Source organism: Hipposideros armiger, unplaced genomic scaffold, assembly GCF_001890085.2.
Source record: "Hipposideros armiger isolate ML-2016 unplaced genomic scaffold, ASM189008v1 scaffold_180, whole genome shotgun sequence".
In the NCBI taxonomy this organism is placed as follows: Eukaryota; Metazoa; Chordata; class Mammalia; order Chiroptera; family Hipposideridae; genus Hipposideros; species Hipposideros armiger.
In genome coordinates this window covers 1,342,387-1,353,042 of record NW_017731530.1, presented here as the reverse complement: position 1 = coordinate 1,353,042, position 10,656 = coordinate 1,342,387, and positions in this window count along the sequence as shown.

The window sequence follows — 10,656 nt, the reverse complement described above, 5'->3', positions numbered from 1 at the left end:
GGGCCCTCTGGCATCCCAAGCCAGCTCTTAACCAACCCGCCACTCGGCCGGCCCTATATGTGTATTTTTTAATAGGTAGAGACAACAGTTTCAAACTCTTAAAAATTAGTACTCATGACTTTTTTTTTAAGGTGAAGATACATCATTGTGGGAAAGATAGGATTAGAAGTGAGAAATTCATTTTGTAAGTGCATCCTTTGGTAGCCATGCCACAAGCCAACTGCTTTTAGTGGCTTATTTGTTTCTTTTTCCTGGGCAAAGTGCAGGGAAAGAATCAAGATCAATAAAGGCATGTCTGAGGATCACAAGAATTCATTGTTCTAGTTTGTATTATTAGAAAGAAAAAAATACCAAGGGTGAGAGAATGTCTTACAATTGTAAAGCTAAAATGAGATTGAGATTCTTCCTTAATCGTTGTGTACACTCCATGTTCCCATTTTATACACCAGAGAGGCATTCTTAGCATCCAAGAATTGAGGGACAAGTTGAAAGAGATGAGTATAGCTCTGGCAAACATGATAAAGGACAACGAAGTATTTTAAAGAAAAACTGTTATAAGACAAATGAAAAACTGCAATAAGCCTGCAAAAAGTAATTATTTGAATAAGATAATTCAGAGGTTGAAACATGCAAACATACATGTCTCAGGGATTTCCTTTTTTCTTTTTCAAAGAATGTTCACTTTCCTTAAATTCCTTAACATTTGAATAAAATTCTCAAAGCTAAGAAGGGTTTATTGGTAGATCCTCGAAAATCATGTAAAATGAGCATTCGGGCTGCTTGGAGGTATTTAATAGAAAGATTAAAAACATAAGTCTTTGTTCAACATATTGATTTTTTTATTTAGTATGTTTCTATACCACTTTTCAACACAAATGAAAGTACTATTATGCTTTCTCTTTTCTTTCAGGTAATTCATAATTTTTTACTCTTTAGCTTACATTTAGGCATATTTTATTTTAAAGCTTAACTTGTATGAGTTTTAAGGGTTTTAAAAGGTTAAGCCTTTTAAAGTTGTTCGTTCTTAGAAACAAGATTGATGAAAAAAGTAATTTTCACAAAAAAACAGTTAATCTCAGGCTTCTTTTCAGGGCTTGGAAGAAAGGCATAAGTGTGTAATAGGACTGACAAATTTTTATTATTTTTGACCACTTTTTGGGTCTTATACAGCTGGTAGTATCCATTCTTTCGACACTATTCCAATTTATTTTAAAGAAATTTTTATTTGGAATCCAAGACACATTTCCTGAGGAAAAGGTACCATTTTGCTCAACAGACCACACATCTCTTCTCTTGGCTTTCATCCTATACTTTTTTTGGGTGATTTCTCTCTATTTGGAGCAAGGTTATGGTAATTCTGAGTATTCAAAGAGTGTCTTAAATGGCCTTCTCTTTAAGAAAATGTAAACTTCAAATTTAAAGGAAAACCAAATTTAAGGTTTCAAATTCTATTGTAATATCTCATCCTAAAAGATAAAACATGGTATTCCTTTTCTCCTAATGAGAAAAAGTTAATGAAAAAGATCATCACCAAAAGCAAGACAATTATAGCCACTTAAAAATAATTAACTACACATCTATAACCAACAGAAATGTCAGCTATACTTGAGGGTATGGGTAGATTTTTATTTTTAACTTGATTCTGATTTCCAAATTGTTTTCAATATTCTTATATTACTTTTATAATGAAAAACACCCTTAAAGCTTTCAAATAAACACTCACCTAGTGAGTCAACTGTTAAACTTTCTTAAATTTTTGCTATAATCTTTTGTTCATCATTCAGATGCAGTAAAATATACCACTTTATATGAACAAATGTGAAATACCCTGAAGGTCTTTCAGGCTTTTAAGGCTAAAGACTTCATTTTATAGAAGCAGGAATACTCTAATAGCTCCTTTATATCATTGAGGAAAGGAAGCACTGTGCTAGGGAGAAAATATCCAGGGGGCACCTGGAGAGCAGGGCCAGATACCAGAAATGCTCCCCCAGCTTCCACAGGAACAGCGTTCTCCCCAAAACACAGGTTGTACAAGCATTGTTACAAATCACTCTAGCTGCCTCCTAACCTATTATTGATAGAAATATCAGAAGCAGCCCAGACATTTTTCCCGTTTTCCCCAGTGATCTGCTCTAAAGGGGAACCATTATCCATGAAGACACGAGCTCCATAACTGCTGTGTCTCTAATGACCAAAAGAGCCTAATATTATACATACCTTATAAATAACGTGTTGAATGGATAAATGATACTGAATAAATATTCAGTATCACTCAGTGTTTCATTCAGGGTTCTTGGGTTTTTATTTTATTTGTGTATTTGTTTTAATTGTTGTCAATTTGTTCCCATTACAAAGTGAACCCTCCTAGGGGCGAGAACATGATCTTCTCAGTATCTAATACAGTATTGGTACATAACTACTTTTAAGGAATGCCCAAAGTTCTTAAGTTACAGGATGACACTATGGAAATATGCAGTATGATGTAGTGCTTAAAAGTTTAGACACAGGGTCCCAGACTGTTCTCTTTCAAATGCCAGTTCCACCCTTACCAGCTATATGACCTTTGGACAGGCAACTTCTCTTTTTAAATAGAGATAGTAACAACACTTACCTTCCATGGTAGTTGCAAAAATTAAATAAGTTAAAACATCAAACTGCTTAGAACAAACCAAGCACATAGTAAGTATAAGTGTCTTTGGTATTACTAATTTTAACATTTTGCCTAAGTTTGAAGTCTTCTAACTAACTCTAGCCTCTAGGTTTCTTAGTTCGTTTTCCCTCAGAAAAACACAACTTCCTATTCCTAAGGAGGGCAAAACTTTTAAAAGTTATAAAAAGTCTCAAAGTCTTCTTGGACATCAAATAGCTCTTACACAACAACATTTTGATGAGTTAAGTGTAAAGGAATCAAAAACATACGGATTAAATTTCCTTTATAATACACATGGGCTTAAAATGAAGAGAAAAGTGCTTAGCAAAACACACTTTGGGTTTGCCAAACCCAAAACACTGAAAAACAGTTCAAGACATTCTGCAGGCCTACAACAGAACCAGGTCCCCCTCGTCCGCAGTGAAAATCCCCAGTCATCTGGACCACTGAGCCCCAAACTGGTCCACAGCTCCTTATCTTTTGATCCACCTTCTCAAAGAAGAACCTTCCCCCAATTTATGAGGCAGTATCCCACACCTCAGAAGCAGTACAAAAGCAGCTTATAAGTTAGAAGGCACAAATAAGTTATCATCAGCATATGATTTTCATTTTAATATTTTATTGAAGATCTGTAACTACACGTGAATGAATAATATGTTGCATATACTAAAATGCCTCATAATAAGTTGGTATTACATTTTTCTGTTTACAAGATAACCATGAGGCAACTTGGACATTTGAAGGTATTATTCAGGATCAAATAATATTCTAAAAATTGTTTTCTACATAAAAATACATGTTTCTAAGATGATTTTACTTTGAGCGTTTTGATACCATGCTGCCTGCATGGCATCAGGATTAGCAAACATGTAATTGCCCAACCTGGACATTCTTTCCGTTGTGTGTTAAGTCTATGAGATGTTCTGTAGCTCTAATTTAAGAAAACAAATGTTTCAGGTTTTAGATTTCTTCTGAAGTAAATAATTTTCTACACTAAACCCCTTTACAGGCTTTCATAGAAGAGCAAAGAAAAGCAGCCTGAAAAACTGATACCCCAGAAAAGCAGACAGGAATCAAAAACCAATGTTAATATTAATGACCTGGTCACATCTAAAGAAGCAATGTTTTAATAACACAGGCAGATATAATAACCTATTATTTTTTTTTCTGTTAAGCCCTGCTACATTTGAGTATTTCCTGTAGTAACCTGGATCCAATATCATAGGACTTAATGTATCAGTTAATAAGTCTCCCCGTAAATAAAATGTTAGGATAAAATAGCAAAAGAATTTAGTGTTTTTGAATATATCTTAAATTGAGATTGGAGAGAGGCAAAACTAACTTAAAACATATTTCTCCATTTTAAAATGTATTAGTTTTAAATTTTTTTCTATTTTTTTTTCTTAAGGACTTAAGTAAAAAGATACTGGCTTTAAAAGTATTTTTCCCTGTTTAAGAGCAATGTGGGTGGCCCCTTCCTTTAGGGACTGTCAAATTCTCTTTGAGTAGGAAGTTTGCCACTAAAAGAACAACCTCAAGAACAAAATGTTGATCTGATAAGCATATATATTGTCTCATTTTTAGAACAAATTAAAATTTTGATGAATACAAACACTAGTTTGCATTTCATTCATTTTGTAAAAATGTCACCAAAGAACCCAGTACAGGACTTACTATAATCCCCACCAATCCCTTACCCTACACACTGTTTAGGTTTGCCTAAGAATCATGAATTCAGAATCAGGTTATCTGCAGACAGGTTATCTTGGCTCACAAGAGATTGGGAGGCCCTTGATCAGTCACAGAAATTGTTTCAGTTATAAAACAAAAATAACCCCTGTAGAAGTAAATTTTCATGATGACCCATTGTACTATATTTACATTTTGATTTTTCATGATCAAAAAGAAAACCTCCCTCTGATGGCTACAATTTTTGCTGTAGTAGAGTATGTCATACCTCATGAACTGAATCAAGTTTTTAAATCAACAGCTATAAGAACATCTGTGTCTCTGACTACATATTGTCACTCAGATATGAAAGTATAATGGTTGTTTGATCATGTAGAGATATTTAAAACGCATAATAGCAGTTGTCAAAATAAAACCTGTGGGTTTAGCATATCTGTTGACAAATACTCTAATTAACTTCCTTTCTCTTGTGGAAGCTGATGAAAAGGACTCTAAGTTCACTTATTCATCAAAGGTGTACTGATTGATGGTCAAGTAGGTGCTAGGCACCCAGGAATCCAAGAGAAGTAACATGCTACAGTTTAACCATAAGTTATATTCTATTTAAAATTAAAACTTAAAGCCTGAAAAATTATAGAGTTGAAGGAGTCCTTAGAGATCATCTAATCCAACTCTCTCATTTCACTTAAAGCTCCAGAGAGGTTAAAAGAGTTGTCCAAATTAAGTGCCAAGTGTTTAAAAATTGAAAAAGAATGATGCATAATTCATGTTCTTGACATGTGTGTAAAGTCTAGTGCATTCGTTTATGCAGCCATCATTTATAATTTTATTGCCTCATAATTATTTATGCCATTCTTTGGATCAAAACTGGTTTGTTTGCTCTTTCCCTTAAGCAAAAATCTCTGTCTAAACATCCATTTTGGAGTAGTGCTAATTAAATCAAGGCTATGTGCTGATTCTTGTTTGGACAAGTTAATCTGGTTATGTGCCACATCTTAAGTCTGACCAAGTATCTCATAAATACATTTGAGGTAACCTAGGCAAGATCACAGCTAAATCAAACAAAATCCATTAGCTTTGCTAGGAAAGCTACTCAGCTTAAATATCCTATCAAAAATGTATCTGTAGACAGAGCATGGATCTTGTTAGCTAGGCAAAATTTCTCAATGATCATTCAAGGATCATTCAATTTCTCTCTCTCTCTAATTATCTCCATATAAGCTTGCCTTGCAGAAGCAGCTAAAGTGGAATCTATTATCTGCTCATGTTCAGCTGACCGTAACTATTTTGAAAAGGACATTAGTCATGGTGACTAGAAGACCCCGTTAGTTGGCCTCCTTTTCTTCCACAGAACCCCAATTTTATTCAGATGTTCATTACTCAGGGAGGATGATCCTGTAAGCAACTGAAAAGATCAATCTGCATTGGTTTAAGTCAAACATGGTTTTCCCATTCCCCTTACTAATGACGAGTATGTCCATGGCTCTGTAAGAGGAAGTCTATAGGCATCTATCTGGAAGAGGATTCTGTAGCTAGATAGTTAACTGACGACTAAAGTTTAATTTTCTCTTCCCATAGCATGTTTCTGGGAAACAGCTGCCCAGCCAGGTATTGTATTTCCCAATCCCCTTTTTCATACCTAGGATCATAAGATTAGTTTTACCCAATAGAATAAGATCAGAATGCCAAGATAGTCACATATGCAACGTGCCACTCCCTCTCTCTTCCCCATTCAGCTGCAATCTTGGATGTCATCTGTGAAGATGGCAACATCCTACAACTCTCCATCCAAGGAGGGTTGTCCAGTAATGTCTACTTTGGGCTTTGCATGAGTGAGAATTTTTATTGTGTGAAGCTGCATCTCTAACTTCTTCTTATTTAAAAACTGAAGAAAAGGCATGGCTCAGAAAAAAGAGTAAAGGTATCCAGTCTTAAATCTATATTGCTAAGCACTAGAGATGTTTTACTCTGTGCACTCTTTTACTCTGGGCTTTGGCTTCTTTATCAATAAAATGACAGGGCTAAGACCAATGGTCTTTAAGCTTCCTACAGGCATCACATTCTATGACCTAGGATGCCAGTGTACCAGTTATTTATTGCCACAATACATGCAAGAGGAGCCTGTACATAAACCCAGAACAAAGAGTTCTGGGGAGGACTGTTTCTAAGCACAATGAGGCTGTTTGTTTTGGGGACCAGGGATGTATGTATATTAAATGGAGGCTGTGACATCGGAAGCCTGAGCCCATTTTGCATAGGACACGTATACCTAAGCTTAAGGTGGCAAAAGGAGCACACTGTCTGATGAACAGCTCCAGCAAACACAGCATTGCAAATGGCTTCTAAGCTATGCTGGTTTCACTATCCATGTCACCTCTCCAAAACAGAAAACTCCAAAACAATACTAAAGACAAACTAGGCCTGTAACAGGGCTGCTTTAAGATAGGAGATTTGGGACACTGTTTGGAGGTTGGGCCTACTCTCCCTATAAGAAGCCAGTGGGGAAGAAGAGTGCCTTCTGAACAATCCTGGGCTCGTAGGGACCAGTGTGACCCCAGTAAATGTAATAAAACTAATTTAAAAGAAAATTGGGTAAATAAAAGAATCAAACATTTATACTGCCATACCTATATGAACAATAAATACTGTTGAGTAACCAAATAGTAGAAGAGAGGAAGCATCTCCTTATAAAATTATGCCAACTAATACATGAAAAAAAGTGATATAATTAAATATTACCTTTTTGCAACCCTAATAAATTAATATATGTAAGCTTTGAACATCAATGGCTATAAACATTTAAAAAGAGCAAAGATCGGACATTATGTGCCTCCTGATGAAAACCATAGTACTTTCAAAGAGATTGAACCCAAATCTAATTGAATGTCTGGATCCAGCTGCCAATCTGCGGAAAATACAAAGGGCAGAGGAACATCTTGAACTGTACCATGAGTATGTCATCAGCCAAATCCAGATTGTTGACTCTGGACAGGTCCAGTAATCTGGGTTCTTCACAGATATGTTGTAAGAAAAATAAAGGAATGGCTAAGAAGCCTGTAGACTAAAAGAGGCATAAAAGATGTGTCAAGGTTTTAAAAAAGGGCAAGACTGAACTATAGTGTCTAAAGATTCTCATTTAGGTGATAAAACCATTTTTAAAAAGCAAGGAATTGCTTACTATATACATCAGGATCATGGATACTTCTGGAGGAAGGGAAGTATTGTAATTGGGACAGATCCATAAAGGTCTTTCTGGAGAGGCTGCCATGTAAGTCAGGGTTTTCTAGAGAAACAGAACAGGTAGGATATGTAGATAGATAAATACAGATGACAGACATAGATAATATAGATACATAAGCTCATGCAATTATGGAGGCTGAGATGTCCCACTATCAGCCATCTACAGGACGGAGACCCAGGAAAGCCAGTGGTGCAATTCAGTCCCAAGTCCAAAGGCCTGAAAACCAGGGGAGCTGATGGTACAAATCGCAGTCTGAGGGTGGGAAAAGATGAGACAAGATGTCCCAGTTCAATCAGTGAGGCAGGAGAAAAGGGGTGAATATCTACTTCCTCCATTTTTGGTTCTATTCAGACTCAATAGATTGTTCTATTCAGACTCTCACCCACTAGAGAGGGCAATCTACTGAGTTCACAGATTCAAGTATAATTTCATTGAAACACCCTCATAGGCACTCCCAGTAGCGATGTTTCATCTGGGCACCCTTTGGCCCGTCAACACATAAAATTAACCATCACAGCTGGCCATATTCTATTTCTTAAAATGAGTGGTGGTTTCAAGCTGTTTGCCTTTATAATAATTTTCTCAGCTATACATTTTGTGTGTGTGTGTGTTTCTGTACCTGTGTTTGATTTTATAATAAAAGGTAATAAATTAATAAACTACAAGCATATCTCATATCAAATATAAGTTACACGTCTACATAATAAGTATATTTTATAGGCAGGAATATTTTTTAAATGAATCATGTGTAATGTTCCAACCTGCTGCACAGAGCCCAGGGTTCTAAACATAACAGAGAAAATATTATTAATATTATCACCTCTTTAAAAACACAGGCAGTGTCTTAAACATCTTATGTTATCCTATGGGCCTAGCACAATGGTGAGAATATAATAGCTATCATTTATTGAGTGTTCACCATATGGAAGGCACTATGCCAGTTGCTTTACATGAATTATCTCATTTCATCCTTCTACAACCTTAACAATAGTGATTGTAATTCTCCTAAAAAATATTCCACCTAAGGAGATTGAGTCTTAGAGAGTTTCAGTACCGTGCCTGAGGACTCCCAACTCTAAGTGACACAGCTGGAATTAGAACCCTAGCAGTTTGACTTGAGAGCAAGGTCTACCTTCAAAGCAGATGATCAACAAATACTTGTCTAACTGCATTTTTTTACAAAAAGTTAAACACATTTTATCTTTCTACTTTCTGTTCATTGCATCATTATGGACGTTTAAAAAATCAGATAATTATATTTGTCTTTGAATTAAATGATTTATAGCAAATTGATGTAAACAACACATTATATCAAAATTAATAAAACACAATAGATCAAACAACATTTGGTAATTTTCTCAAAGTATATAATCCCATGTATAGTAAGTGTTCAGGCTTGGTAATTTTTTTATTAAAAAAGGAAGAAGAGAAACCCATCCTCAGACTTATGATCCTTAGAAAAATTACATAATCTCTCCGAATCTGCTTCCTCATCAACTTTCTTTAATTTCCCAGTGACTCTCTTAAACAACACTAAATAAACAAAGTAAAATGGATCCAAAGGGTGCTTAGTAGAATCAGTGATCCTGTTGAAATTTTTTTCAATTTTCTTAGGTGCTTAAAACATTAAAAATAAAATAGTGTTCTGTTTTGACTAACTTGTATACATTGCTTTAGTGTCAATACAAATCTTTGATATAGGTGATTTTCATAACTTTGTCTATTTAGGTAAATACAGGAAGTCAATATTATATAGAAAAAATATAATTATTTTTATCATATTAATAAACATGAAACTTTTGATGTGAGCATCTTAAAAAGTTGTTCTACTCAAAACAGCATTTATATTATCTAGTTTAACCTCAGGTGTTCTAAGAGCAAATCATACAGACTAGATTATTGGATAATGAACTATCCAAAAGAATGAAGTTTCTCAAAATACCCTCATTTTGCAGTTGCTTGAAAATGAGGAAAGTTAGGAGTGTTACTGAGTAAGGTAACCCAAGGAATTATTAATGTAAATACCTGATTAACCTCCTCAACTAATAAATATCTGATGCTTTATTAAGAAAGGGAGGGAGAGAAAGAAGACAGTAGTAAAAAAAATTCCATTCAAGAAGGATGTGAATTCCATTCACAATTGGAATTATGAGTTGATGTTGCAATATCTGAATTTCAGTAGGATATGTGATTTTAATAAAATTCTACATGGAAAATTACATTCCAGAGCCTGACTACTTTTACGGACACTTTTACATTATGCAGTTAAGCTTTGGACTTTACATAAATATGAAATGGTCTTCATTTCACAATGAGGTGGTTACGGTCATATTACACATTTGCTATGACAAATATTATTATTAACCTCATTAGTCACAAATTGCTTTCTGTTGTCATGTGTATTGGGTTATACCCAGAAATGTTTTGTGTGAATTTTGTTACAGTTGTTATTGCCAGATTCTGGATCAGTTTAAAAATTCACTTACCCTATAATATCAGTCTACCACTCTGTGACACCTTTTTCTTTCTACCTGCCTTCCTTTCCTTCTGTCATCCATTGAACAGATAATTATTGACCAAACCCCATGCTAGACAAATACACTATGTTCCTGCCCTCATGTTGCTTAACCTAAAAGGGGATATAAACAAGTACACCAGTAAATGTTGCAAAATGTGATATTTGAAAACTAGAAATAAACACTGGATTGTTTGGGAACATAAGGAAGAAGGACTGAGCTCAGCTGGTAGGGAAGGTGGAGAGTGACACACCTCTTTGAACATCACCACCATCAACAATGAGGGGAACTGTTCCAAAGACAGTAGATAGAATCAAAATCTTCCCCACAGGATTGTCTGCAACCAGACTCGCTTCCTTCCACAGCCCCCCACTCATTGCTCTCTTGAGCTCATCTCTCCAATTTAAAGCACCACTTAAAAAAATGTTGCCCTTAAAGGACTAAGATCAGGAAACTGACAGCTCACAAAGCAGCCTGCTGGCACCAAAGCTCAAAAGAACAGCCCTTCCAAGCAGAGGCTCCACTCTTTAGCCCAAACACAGGTTGTTATAATCCCTTTC